Raw genomic sequence first — 14,360 nt, 5'->3', positions numbered from 1 at the left:
CAGTGGACTGAACTGCAGAATGCCAGAATAAGAGGGGGATAGCTAGTCCTATCGAAGACTACGGTTCTGGCAGCCTCCGTCTTGCAACATGTAGAAGAGAGTAGATTGAAGTCCTCCAAGTAGCATCGCATAGCATAATCCTACCCGGCGATCCTCCCCTCGTCGCCCTGTGGAAAAGCGATCACCGGGTTGTCTGTGGAACTTGTCTGGGTGTGTTTTATTAAGTATCCAGTTCTAGTTGTCATAAGGTCAAGGTACAACTCCGGGTCGTCTTTTTACCGAGGGACACGGCTATTCGAATAGATAAACTTCCCTGCAGGGGTGCACCACATAACCCAACACGCTCGATCCCATTTGGCCGGACACACTTTCCTGGGTCATGCCCGTCCTCGGAAGATCAACACATCGCAGCCCCACCTACGCACAACAGAGAGGTCAGCACGCCGGTCTAAATCCTATGCGTGCAGGGGTCTGGGCCCATCGCCCATTGCACACCAGCATGTTGCGAACGCGGCCGAAAGCATACCTAGCCCCCTTAATACAAGTGCAGGCTTACGGTCCAATCCGGCGCGCGCCGCTCAGTCGCTGACGTCAAGAAGGCTTCGGCTGATACCACGACGTCGAGTGCCCATATCTTTCCCGCGTAGTTGGTTAGTGCGTATAGACCAGTGGCCAGACTCAGATCAAATACCAAGATCTCGTTAAGCGTGTTATTATGAAGCAACCGCGAATGCCGACTAGGGCCAGGGCCACCTCTCTCCTAGGTGGTCTCAACCTGCCCTATCGCTCCGCCACAAAGTAATAGTCGGGGGCCGTCGGGAACCCAGGCCCACCTCTACCGGGATGGAGCCACCTGTCCTTCCAGCCCCCACATCTGAATCAATTGCGGGTACTCAACGAGCCAACCCGACTTTAGTCACCATCTGTATAGTATGTATATATGTATAGTATATACCCGTGATCACCTCCCGAGTGATCACGGCCCGATAGTATAGCAAGGCAGACTGACAAGAATGTAGGGCCAATGATGATAAACTAGCATCCTATACTAGGAATTTAGGATTGCAGGTAAGGTATCAACAGATGTAGCAACAATGACAGGCTATGCATCAGATAGGATTAACGGAAAGCAGTAACATGCTACACTACTCTAATGCAAGTAGTATAAAGGAGAATAGGCGATATCTGGTGATCAAGGGGGGGGGCTTGCCTGGTTGCTCTGGCAAGAAGGAGGGGTCGTCAACTCTGTAGTCGAACTGGGCAGCAGCAGTGTCAGTCTCATAGTCTACCAGAGAGAAGAGGGGGAAGAAACAATAAATATAATGCAAACATAAGCATGACGATGCATGACATGACAATGAGCGATGCTAGGTATGCCCTAACGCGGCAGTAGGTGGTACCGGCGAAAGGGGGGAACATCCAGGAAAGTATCCCCGGTGTTTCGCATTTTCGGACAAATGAACCGGAGGTGAAATGTTGCAGATTCGCTAGGCTAGGGATGCGTGGCTGACGAACGGGCTGCGTATTCGGATTCGTCTTGTCGTCCTGAGCAACTTTCATGTATAAAGTATTTTCATCCGAGTTACGGTTATTTTCTATGATTTTCCAAAGTTTAATGCAATTTATGGATTTTCTTTTATCTATTTACTTTATCATTAAAAATAAAAGAGAAATATATTGTACCCACTAGGAACTAGCTCTAGTGGATGACAAGTGGGGTCCAAGGTTGCTGAGTCAGCAGTACAGTCAGCGTTGACTGGGTCGAAGTTGACCAGTCAACAGGGTCGAAGGGGCCCGCATGGCATAGACTTAATTTACCAAGTTAATTAACTTGGTTAAGTACAGGGGAGTGGTCCACTGGTTAGTGACTAACTAAAGGAGGATTAGCAACTAACTAGTTTTAAGACTAATTAAAAAAAGTGGCAGGGCCCGCCTGGCAGTGGCTTAAGCCACCAATAGGGGATGTGTATTCACGCACGAACAAAAATACAGGGCGCCGGCGGCGGCCGAAGCCAGCATCGCCAGCACCGTGCAGCAGCAGGGGCCGGCATGAGCCACGATGGCTAGCGGCGGGTGTGGGCCGGCGGCCGGAGGCGACGGGTCAGAGGCGGGGCATCGCCAGGGGGGTCGAGCAGCAGCGGCCCGTGGAGGAGCACGGCGGACAAACGCGGGCGCGAGTGGCGCGGTGGCAGGCGGCAACGGCAGAGGCAGGCGCACGTGGAGGGGAAACGGGGGCGACTAGGCGAGGCGGGCATGCAGCCAAGCGGGTATGCGCTCACAATCGGTGTGGGTCGCGGTCGGGCGCGACCACGCGAGGTAGGGGCGCGGCCACATGCGTACGGGGCGACCGGGAGCAGCTCCGGTGAGCGCGAACATCGGGGCTCGATCGGTTCCGGCATACGGCCTCTACGATAATGGAATCATGAGGGAAACGGGGGAATCGGGGGAGAAGATCACCTAGGAGCGCAAAGAAGGCTCGGTGATAGCTTAGCAGCGCCAATGGTGGCCGGATTCGATGAAGACCCCGGCAACCGCATGTTGAAGAGGAGCTCGATCCGCTCGATGCATTCCTCCCTGGCTCAAGTTGATCATCGTAGTCGAAGTAGAGGAGGCAGGCGAAGCCCATGGCAAAGTCTCAGCCGGCGGGGAGGAAGGTGGCCGCGTGGACGGAGGAGGACATGGCGATGGTGACTCGGCCTTGTGCGGGGGAAGAGGAAATAGGCGAGGGGAAGAGGAGGGAGACGATCTAGGGTTTTGGAGAGGAAGAGAGGGGCAGGGGCTGCCCTTATGCGCGACAGAGAACCACGGGATGGTCGCCACGCACCCGCAGCCGCGCCCATGGTGGTTCGGATGTGCGCCACCACCTCCTTTGTGAACAGGGTGGAGGAGGATGCCTCCTGGTGGCCTGGGTCTGCACTGTGGCCACTAGGGCCGAGTGCAGCAGTAGCAGTTCCTCTACCTCTTTCCCTTTCTAAAACTTTTCTATTTTCTGCTTTTACTTTTAATACGCATTGTTTGTACTTAACTAAGCCATCAAATGATTTTTGCAAAATATGGAACTTGGTCCAAAATTGGTGTTGCATTTTTAAGCACTGCCACAAAAAGTTTTAGCCCTGAACAAAATAGTTTAGTATTTTATAAAATCCAAAATGCATTTATTTAATTGTTTTACCTACTATTTTAATTACATAAGTGCATTTAAACCTTTTATAAAAATGTGGTTTCTCCATCATAATTACGTATGCATTATTTGACACAACCCGAAAAATTTAGTTTTAATATTTGAAAAGTTTTGTTGTTTGCCTTTATTTTGAATTTGAATTTCAAATCGGTTTTGAACTAACGCGAGATTTAACAACAGTAGCCAAGGTGACATGGCATCATTAGTAGAGGGTTACTGTAGCTTAATTATCCGGGCGTCACAATTCTCCTCTACTACAAGAAATCCCGTCCTGAGATTTAAGAGGGGGAGTAAGGGGGAAAGGTCTTGTTACAAAATTATAATGAATCTTCTCGGTCTTGGTTGCTCTTCTCAAGAGGTCGATCCATTACATTGATGTCTTCATTTCTCTTCTTCATGTCATCGTGACGAAGTCGGCATCCTTTCTTTGGGAACTCCGACGTACTTACGAAAGAATAAAGGGTGCGTATTCCAGGAGAACGGACCTCTGCAAGGTTGACTATCTGGTCGATGACATCGGGGGTGGTGGCAAAAGTAACTCTCGAATGGAAACTTAAGACAATATCGAGAGCAAAGTAAGTAGGTACCATGAGAAGTTTCGAGTGGGTAGGCAATCGTTTGATGCGTGAAACAAAGTGTGAAAGGGGTCCAGAGTAACGGGAATAAATATTGCGTCTGATAACAGATTAGATCATCTCTAGGAAGGTGGCTGGTGATCTTCATACGAAGCCAATCGTGAGGAATAACTTCGGAGATGGGCTATACAGGAGAGTCAGGTTTTGATCCAGCAGACCTGTGGGTTATGGGCCCACCATGTGGGTTGAAAGTAGGAAGGATGGTGACATCTTGCACAGCCGCGATAGGGAGGCATGTCAATGAATAGCTTGGCAGCTATGCCGGCAACAAGGTCGGTACCAAGGACAGGGAACAAAGAGAGCAATTTTCCTGCTTGTTGAACGAGGCGAACCAATTGGCAAAGTTATCACCCATCGATGGTTACCGGAATATCATCAACAATAGTAACAGGGTCTTACAGACAAAGTGGTACAACAAGATGCCTACCTAAGCAGGAAATTATCTCTGCTCAGTCAAGTCAGATTCAGGAAAGGTTAAACAAAAGAATGGAAAGGAAAACACGATTATCAGATTAAACAGAACAATGGAAAGGAAAATTGTGATTACACACAATTATTAGGAGTATATCCTTCCCATGTACAAGCAGAACATGGCATACAGGGTAGGAGAGCAAGTACCCAACCATTCAGATAAGAGGCAAGGATTAATCAAGATGTTACCCATACAATGATGTTTGGATAACTGACCAAGAGACATTTAGCATCGCGCCTCCAATATTCTTGTTGAAGAGCGGGGTATCATAGTCATGCTTCGAGGTAGCAATGATATGGTGTTTCAATCAAGGGCCAGACTTTGGATACACAAATGATCCATCAGGAGCAACTTATAAAATAAGTCTTACAATTTTCTCCAGGAAGAATGGTTATCCTTGCAACAGAAATATAATGATAGGTCCTCCAGCCAGGGGGGTGCTAGGCATGATATCATATTACCGGGTCATCAAAGGACCACCATCATAATTCCTGGATAGTTGTCCCAACCATCATATTTGATCGAGAATCAAATCCGATTGGTGTCATGATACCTCAGACTCAGGATGTCCGAGAAGAAAAGGTGCAACACAAATCGATGAAATGACATTGCAAGATTCTCGGGAAATGAACTATGGGAGCGGGTTCCTGAAGCAATAGTTCATCATTAAACCAAGGAGGGGATGAGAAGGTGGCTGATGGGCTCAGTGGCAATTCATCGAGAATTCCAAACGGATGGATTTCCACAATTATGTGAACAAGGAGATAACATTTGCCAGATCAAATGGTATAATGATGCATGCTCGAGGAAAACCTACACAATTAAACATTGGTTGAAAGGTGCACCCGATATATGGGCTTAGGTAACAAGATCAATGTTAGAAGGGTGATTCGATAACCAATAATCTAAGAATCAAGCTATCAACCATTAACTTCAAGCAATAGGGTTGCTAGATGTTTTGGAATTACACATCACAGTTAAATGGCTGGTATCCCGGTTAGAAACAACACGGGGACCAAGATATGAACGGAGATGGCGAGAAGTATTACTATACCAAGAATTCTTAAGAGGTGGTGAAATTCTCACGACATTCCTGACATAAAAGATGGTAATACTCCAAGGTAAAGAAGAACAAATGCTTGATAGCAAGGAACTCAAGGTATAACACAAAACACGAACAAGTTTGTGTTGAACGAAAGGCAATAAAGTGGTTGATGATAACACAAATCATTGAGGGCAAGGATGGTATTTCTTATCATGAATTCAATTGATATCCTGGAAGGGCTCAGAATGTTGATGATGATCACGACACAATTGTCAAAAGATTTCATGAAGATGTAATCGATCGGCGATGACATCAAGTCAAAATGATGAAGCGAAAGGTTATTGGAACCACGGGTACGACACAAACTCAAAATCAAGCTTGGTGTTCAAGGAGAAATGACATGACGAGAAAGATCGACGTAAACTTAGCTCATCATCGAAAGTTGTGCTCCGGGATTAAGGACCAGGTAGTATAGTTAAAATCGGCACGATAATGGTATAGCCGAGCAGGCTAGGAATGACGTGATCGAATTCAAACTCGTAAGTAATGAAGGTTACCAAGAGTTGTTTAATCACGGTGCAGACTCGATTCAGTTGTCGGTGTCCTTGAGTGCTTAATAACTCAGAGCCCGTGAAAAATTTGAACTAGTGAGGATGTTATACTTAATGAAGAACTCATAAGAAGTTATGCAGTTCCGTGATAATCTCGAGATACCAGGGGGTAATACTCGATGACAGATCAAAGTAGAGGTTGGACTGGGGTATTGATCTGCAGAAGACAAGTGCTTAAACTTGCACGAGAAATGGTATTTAAAGGAGAACATGGTCTGAACCACGATTGCATAAGACCAGATCCCAGATATAAGATGAACTTATACCAAAGGAATAATTAATTTAAGAGAAAATTTAATGATATGATCTACATCGTGTCCATGGGCATGAACACAAAGTTCAAGGTCGACTCCCACTTCTCCAATGCATAACCTTTCATTCACTTCTCACTTTCAAAGAAGTTGTAGTGTTGAAATTTTATTTGGCAAAATACCAGAAGAGTATGACTCGTGAAAACTTCCGAGTTCACACATATTAAGGAAGGCATAGGTTCAACCCATCGGGTTATCTTATAAACATATGCCACCAGCTACAAGAGTAAATGTCACCAGCTCCAAGCAGAGCATGGTTGGCCAAATCAGAGAATAGGGTTTATCAATGGCATTAGGTATCAGGGAAAGAACTTCTCGAGGTTTTTGTATACAATGTACACTATCGGATGATAATTCAACAAATGACCTGATGGTCCGTAACGGAGCTGATGTGAGTATCGCCACACAACCGGTGAAAGAAACAATGCAAAGGCATTGGATTATAGAAGCAACTGACTATTTCAAAGCACAAATGCAAAGGAATTATGATTTCTAATTCAAGGGATCAGAAGCAACGCTCTGATTAGGGATGGATACGTTGAATAGCCTTAGGGGTACAATCAACGACAATTTGATTGGTCGAGAACCAGCTCCTGTCTAAAATTGGCGTCTGAGCCGGAAGGGTGAATTCTTCGATTCAATTGAGGATTGCGAGCAACCGCAACATATTGAGCCAATGGACTCAAAATGATAATGAAAAAGGATGTCAATAAGATTACTAGACTTCTGAGATTAACCATAATGCAAGTAAGCAAGAATTTCAAGAGCAAAAGGCTCCTGAGGATTTTCGGAAGATCGAATGGTATTTCGAAGACTTTGGTGAAACACATGAACAACTGGGGATGAGTGGATACTCGACAAGTGCGAGGATTTATTTGTAGGGGTATTCATGTGGCAAAGAACTGCAAGGCAGTAGGCACAAAGTATTCTCGGAACAATAGAGAAAACTTCGGGGTATCTTGTAATAACAAGATCAATGGGGGATGATCGTATGAATGGCAAGTGTAAGTAGTTATCCATAAGGACTTATCGACGGTCGGGAATAGAAAAAGTGGTGGGCACAAAGTCTCGAGAGAATATCGAAGAGTATCTTCGGAATCTTCTGGTGAAGCAGACCATCATCTAGAATGAAGGGGCTCTCCGGGAGAAAGTATTTACGAGAACCTAGAGTTAGAGTTAGCAACACCATTTAACCTGAGTAGAAGAGAGATAAGAGTCCCAGAGTATAGACGAGGAATAAAAGATCCTAATACCACCCAATGGCGACGTGGGCCTGTAAGACTCACAACCATGTTAGTAAAGTTTTGTAGTGACTAGTCTCGACTTCGGCCAAGGAGTGTGGAAGGGGGATTCCTACATGCAGTCAGCTCTGATACCAACTTGTGACGCCCCCGATTCAATCGTACACTAATCATACACGCAAACGTGTATGATCAAGATCAGGGACTCACGGGAAGATATCACAACACAACTCTAAAATAAAATAAGTCATACAAGCATCATAATACAAGCCAAGGCCTCGAGGGCTCGAATACAAGTGCTCGATCATAGACGAGTCAGCGGAAGCAACAATATCTGAGTATAGACATAATTTAAACAAGTTTCCATAAGATGGCTAGCACAAACTAGGATACAGATCGAAAGAGGCGCAGGCCTCCTGCCTGGGATCCTCCTAAACTACTCCTAGTCGTCGTCAGCGGCCTGCACGAAGTAGGCACCTCCAGTGTAGTAGGAGTGGTCATTGACGGTGGTGTCTGGCTCCGGGGCTCTAACATTTGGTTGCGACAACCAGGTAGAAGGGAAAGGGGGAAAAGAGGGAGAAAAGCAACCATGAGTACTCATCCAAAGTACTCGCAAGCAAGGATCTACACTACATATGCATGGGTATATGTGTAAGGAGGCAATATCAGTGGACTGAACTGCAGAATGCCAGAATAAGAGGGGGATAGCTAGTCATATCGAAGACTACGCTTCAGGCAGCCTCTGTCTTGCAGCATGTAGAAGAGAGTAGATTGAAGTCCTCCAAGTAGCATCGCATAGCATAATCCTACCCGGCAATCCTCCCCTCATCGCCCTGTGGAAAAGCGATCACCGGGTTGTCTGTGGAACTTGTCTGGATGTGTTTTATTAAGTATCCAATTGTAGTTGTCATAAGGTCAAGGTACAACTCCAGGTCGTCCTTTTACCGAGGGACACGGCTATTCGAATAGATAAACTTCCCTGCAGGGGTGCACCATATAACCCAACACGTTTGATCCCATTTGGCCGGACACACTTTCCTGGGTCATGCCCGGCCTCGGAAGATCAACACGTTGCAGCCCCACCTAGGCACAACAGAGAGGTTAGCACACCGGTCTAAATCCTATGTGTGCATGGGTCTGGGCCCATCGCCCATTGCACACCTGCATGTTGTGAACACGACCGAAAGCAGACCTAACCCCCTTAATACAAGTGCAGGCTTACGGTCCAATCCAGCGCGCGTCGCTCAGTCGCTGACGTCAAGAAAGCTTCGGCTGATACCACAACGTCGAGTGCCCATATCTTTCCCGCGTAGTTGGTTAGTGCGTATAGGCCAGTGGCCAGACTCAGATCAAATACCAAGATCTCGTTAAGCATATTATTATGAAGCAACCGCGAACACCGACCAGGGCCAGGCCCACCTCTCTCCTAGGTGGTCTCAACATGCCCCGTCGCTCCGCCACAAAGTAACAGTCGGGGGCCGTCGGGAACCCAGGCCCACCTCTATCGGGATGGAGCCACCTGTCCTTCCAGCCCCCACATCAGAATCAATTGCGGGTACTCAACGAGCCAACCCGACTTTAGTCACCATCTGTATAGTATGTATATATGTGTAGTATATACTCGTGATCACCTCCCGAGTGATCACGGCCCGATAGTATAGCAAGGCAGACTGACAAGAATGTAGGGCCAATAATGATAAACTAGCATCCTATACTAGGCATTTAGGATTGCAGGTAAGGTATCAACAGATGTAGCAACAATGACAGGCTATGCATCAGAATAGGATTAACGGAAAGCAGTAACATGCTACACTACTCTAATGCAAGCAGTATAAAGGAGAATAGACGATATCTGGTGATCAAGGGGGGGCTTGCCTGGTTGCTCTGGCAAGAAGGAGGGGTCGTCAACTCCGTAGTCAAACTGGGCAGCAGCAGCATCAGTCTCGTAGTCTACCAGAGAGAAGAGGGGGAAGAAACAATAAATACAATGCAAACATAAGCCTGACGATGCATGACATGACAATGAGCGATGCTAGGTATGCCCTAACAGGGCAGTAGGTGGTACCGGCGAAAGGGGGGAACATCCAGGAAAGTATCCCCGGTGTTTTGCGTTTTCGGACAGATGAACCGGAGGTGAAATGTTGCAGATTCACTAGGCTAGGGATGCGTCGCTAACGAACAGGCTGCTTATTGGGATTCGTCTCGTCGTTCTGAGCAACTTTCATGTACAAAGTGTTTTCATCCGAGTTACGGTTATTTTCCTATGATTTTCTGAAGTTTAATGCAATTTATGGATTTTATTTTATCTATTTACTTTATCATTAAAAATAAAAGAAAACATATTGTACCCACTAGGAACTAGCTCTAGTGGATGACAAGTGGGGTCCAGGGTTGCTGAGTCAGCAGTATAGTCAGCGTTGACTGGGTCAAAGTTGACCAGTCAACATGGTCAAAGGGGCCCGCATGGCATAGACTTAATTTACCAAGTTAATTAACTTGGTTAAGTAAAGGGGAGTGGTCCACTGGTCAGTGACTAACTAAAGGAGGATCATCAACTAACTAGTTTTAAGCCTAATTAAAAAAAGTGGCAGGGCCCGCCTGGCAGTGGCTTAAACCACCAACAGAGGATGTGTATTCACGCATGAACAAAAATACAGGGCGCCGGCAGCGGCCGAAGCCAGCAACGCCAGCGCCGTGCAGCAGCAGGGGCCGGCGCAAGCCACGACGGCTAGCGGCGGGTGTGGGCCGGCGGCCGGAGGCGACGGGTCAGAGGCGGGGCATCGTCAGGGGGGTCGAGCAGCCGCGGCCCGCAGAGGAGCACGGGGGACAGCCGCGGGCGCAAGTGGCGCGGTGGCAGGCGGCAACGGCAGAGGCAGGGGCACGCGGAAGGGAAACGGGGGCGACTAGGCGAGGAGGGCACGCAGCCAAGCGGGTATGCGCTCACGCGCGGTGTGGGTCGCGCTCGGGCGCGACCACGCGAGTTAGGGGCGCGGCCACGTGCGTGCGGGGTGACCGGGAGCAGCTGCGGTGAGCGCGAACATCGGGGCTCGATCGGTTCCGGCATACGGCCTCTACGATAATGGAATCATGGGGGAAACATGGGGAATCGGGGGAGAAGATCACCTAGGAGCGCAAGGAAGGCTCGGTGATAGCTTAGCTGCGTCGATGGTGGACGAATTCGACGAAGACGCCGGCAACCGCATGTTGAAGAGGAGCTCGATCCGCTCGATGTAGTCCTCCCCGGCTTGAGTTGATCATCGTAGTCGAAGTAGAGGAGGCAGGCGAAGCCCATGGCAAAGTCTCAGCCGGCGGGGAGGAAGGTGGCCGCGTGGACGGAGGAGGACATGGCGATGGTGGCTCGGCCTTGTGCGGGGGAAGAGGAAATAGGCGAGGGGAAGAGGAGGGAGACGATCTAGGGTTCCGGAGAGGAAGAAAGGGGCAGGGGCTGCCCTTATGCGCGACAGAGAACCACGGGATGGTCGCCACGCACCCGCAGTCGCGGCCATGGTGGTTTGGATGTGCGCCACCACCTCCTTTGTGAACAGGGTGGAGGAGGATGGCTCCTGGTGGGCTGGGTCTGCACTGTGGACACTAGGGCCGAGTGCAGCAGTAGCAGTTCCTCTACCTCTTTCCTTTTCTAAAACTTTTCTATTTTCTGCTTTTTCTTGTACTATGCACTGTTTGTACTTAACCAAGCCATCAAATGATTTTTGCAAAATATGGAACTTGGTCCAAATTTGGTGTTGCATTTTTAAGCACTGCCACAAAAGGTTTTAGCCCTGAACAAAATAGTTTAGTATTTTATAAAATCCAAAATGCATTTATTTAATTGTTTTACCTACTATTTTAATTACATAAGTGCATTTAAACCTTTTATAAAAATGTGGTTTCTCCATCATAATTACGTATGCATTATTTTACACAACCCGAACAATTTAGTTTTAATATTTGAAAAGTTTTGTTGTTTGCCTTTATTTTGAATTTGAATTTCGAATCGGTTTTGAACTATACAACAGTAGCCGAGGTGACGTGGCATCATTAGTAGAGGGTTACTGTAGCTTAATTATCCGGGCGTCACATGGATCCTCTCCACGAGCCAGCTTCCTAGAATTCCTATGTGAATCGATCCCAAACGCTCCAGCTTCACGGAGACAAGGATCCACCCATGCAATTTTTGCGGAGACGAGAAGCGGCGGTTGGCCAGCTTCGCTAAAACGAGAAGTGGGAGTTCGATGTAATTACACGGAATGCCACCGCTAAGTTGCATACCTGTTCGGCGAGCCTCCCGATTTCTTTTCTTCCGAGCTCTTGTAGGAACCAGCCAGTAGATGTGGACGCATCAGGGTCATCCACATCCTTCACTCTGAATTGGGCCTGCAGCCCATGTCACCATCTATGTTCCCTAATAGCCCATGTACACACCTTTCGCTCAAAACAGCCCTGTAGTCCCCGCCGCCGTCAACATCTTCAAGGGGCTCAACATCCTCAAGCCGGCCACCGGGTGGAAGATGAGCTACATCGTCATCCTCGCCACGCTCGCCGGCATCATGCTCCTCCTCGAGGCCATCACCTGGCGTCGTCCTGCGCCAGCGCAAGCGCAACAAGGCCTACGGTGGCCCCAATGGGACCGACGTGCAGCTATGAGCGTCGGGATCAGATCGGATCGGATCGGCATGCAGTTTTGTTGCTGCGATGTTGTGTTTATGAATGTGTTTGAGTGGTTTCGTGTTTTTATCTTTCGTCTTACTGCTTCTGTAGTAGATCTTTCTTCTTCTTCTTTTTCTTCTTCTTCTTCTTCTTCTTCTTCTTCTTCTTCTTCGACTTATTTGGTGGCCATTGTATACATTTCTTTCTTCGAGCTGATGTATGATTACTTTCATTTATATGCATAGTGTATGTATTGTTTCGATTTACATATGGCCCCGTGATTGCTTCTTCATCGATCGATGTCGTGATTTGATCACGGACTAGATAACCCAAGTAGACTTTCGGCCAACGTCGGCTTCAACCAACCATGCAACGGTCAGACGGGAAAAGAGGGGAGTTTTCTAGAGGGGCGCCAACATCACCAACTCATCACCCATAATACGCAACAAAAATAAGGACCCTCTCTTCTTGTCTTGTCTTCCATTTGACAGCTTCATAACCTCATAGGGCCTGGGCTGCACCTGCACGGAGAGTGTGGGGATCGCGAAAACGATGGTTCAAGACGTACTCGAGGCCCTTAGAAAGATTCCAATTTTCCATCCAAAATATGTTGAATAATTGAACATTTTTTCATTGAGTTTGATCTATAAAATAAAAGAAAAATAGATGAAACGTGATAACCATAATTTATATGATGAGCTTAACAGAGTGATGTAATTAGTCATGACATCGGGTACATAGCAGACAAACATCATATCCATATCAATTGCTAGTATTATAGTATCTAAAAAAATCATTAATAGAAAGGATAGGAGAACGTATGGCACGGTGGAAGAAGAATTTTTTTTTAGAAAAGGAGAATGACCCACGGCCTCTGCATCTGGGCGATGCATGCGTCCACTTTATTAATTATTCTCACAAGACCTTACAAAGTCATACAATAGTAAGACTGAAGCCACCGTCTAAGCAACAACTGTCGCTACACCTATCCAGTTGATCAAGGGGCGCTGATAGTCTGGGCCTAATATCAAACAGACATCGCAGCCAAACTTAAACATCTAAGACCTGAGGTCCCAACCAGGACGCCTACCTGGTATGGGGCACCTACCAGTCCCGCGCACTCCTCAACCAGGACGCCTACCGGGTATGGGGCTGCCGCAGCCACCTGCCACAAGTCCATCTTCAGAGCTGTACTATTGCATCTACCGTGCCAGGTCTCTCAGCCATCGACGCCACCACGACGCCAGACAGCATCGTCCTCCTGCGCGAGTCCATCCTCCCACATCGAACTCCGAATCTACACTGCGCCACGTTGTCCAGATCCGTCGCCATCAATATATGGATGAAGCACCGCTCCACCAAAGAAGTCGTCCGCTGGTCCCGCGAAGCCGAGTGCACCTCCAAGAATGCCGCCCCCAAGGGGGTTACGACACATGATTGCCGCCAACATCCAATCAGCTGATCTAGGGTTTCCCCCGAAGGTATTGAGTGGAGTTGGGAGCTTCACCTCGATGATGCCTTCATGAAGGAAACGATGATAAGGGCATCATCATCACCGCCTCCGGCCATCGGCCGAAGATCAGGTTTTCACCCGGATCCGTCCCAAGAAATCCACCCAACAACCTGTGCACCATCTCGACCACCTTCAAAGCCCCAGATCCAGTCGCCTAGATCTGGCGACCAACCGCAACAACGGTGCCACCGTGGGACCCCCGGCGCACCGGCCACTGCCTGAGTGTGCCACCACTGGAGCCTAGGAGGAGGGCTCCCACCCCGCCTCGCCAAACCACGAGAGCCACCGAGAAGGATCATGCGCGCTCGTCGCCGTCTCTGATCCGAACCAATCCATAGCAGATCGCCGTCACAGATCCGCCTTAGTCAGGGACTGCACCACGCCATGCCGCCGCGGGAAGCCCGAGCTTCACCGGCCTCCACCCTCCAGGGCCGCCGCCCTGGGATCCAGACAGAACTTTGCCGCTGCCACCGGACAAGTTCCGCCGCCGCTGACTGGCCAAGCCGCCGGTCACTGCATGACCATGCGAGCACAGCCAGCCGGCCGACCAACTCCGACGAAGAAGAAGGCCATCACCACCAAGCCTAGGACCGGCGCTCCAGACATCCTCGTGTCGCAGATCAAGTCTAGGAGCAGTGCCCCGCCGACGGCGATTGAGATCGGTAGCACAACGAATTAGCTCGACATGAGTCAAGGCCAGATCC

Source organism: Triticum aestivum, chromosome 4B (assembly GCF_018294505.1).
Source record: "Triticum aestivum cultivar Chinese Spring chromosome 4B, IWGSC CS RefSeq v2.1, whole genome shotgun sequence".
Taxonomy (NCBI): domain Eukaryota; kingdom Viridiplantae; phylum Streptophyta; class Magnoliopsida; order Poales; family Poaceae; genus Triticum; species Triticum aestivum.
The sequence above is the reverse complement of the archived record's forward strand: the minus strand, read 5'-3'. Positions refer to the sequence as shown.